This window comes from Etheostoma spectabile, chromosome 13 (genome assembly GCF_008692095.1).
Source record: "Etheostoma spectabile isolate EspeVRDwgs_2016 chromosome 13, UIUC_Espe_1.0, whole genome shotgun sequence".
In the NCBI taxonomy this organism is placed as follows: Eukaryota; Metazoa; Chordata; class Actinopteri; order Perciformes; family Percidae; genus Etheostoma; species Etheostoma spectabile.
In genome coordinates, this window is record NC_045745.1 from 24,552,980 (window position 1) to 24,553,188 (window position 209).

Here is a 209-nt window from a genome sequence, read left to right on the forward strand (position 1 = left end):
AGCTTCCTGCTACAACACCAGGAGGGGGCCTGCTGTCTCCTGTCCCCTAGTCTGGGCTAAGACAATACAATGTTGACTATGTTAGACTTTCACATTTACACGACAGACCCTTTGTTGTGATTTAGGAATTTTCAGGACTGGTTTAACTTGACTCCATCATGGGGGAAGCATGGATCCAATCCGCTGTCAGCTGCAGTGTTATTATGTTT

The 209-nt window shown here is 45.9% G+C and overlaps 1 protein-coding gene across 2 annotated transcripts in view; it reads right to left on the bottom strand.

Annotated features, from left to right (window-relative positions):
• The window catches only part of alg9 (ALG9 alpha-1,2-mannosyltransferase), an 8,741-nt gene that overhangs the window by 7,597 nt on the left and 935 nt on the right, over positions 1–209 (bottom strand). The window lies entirely within an intron of this gene.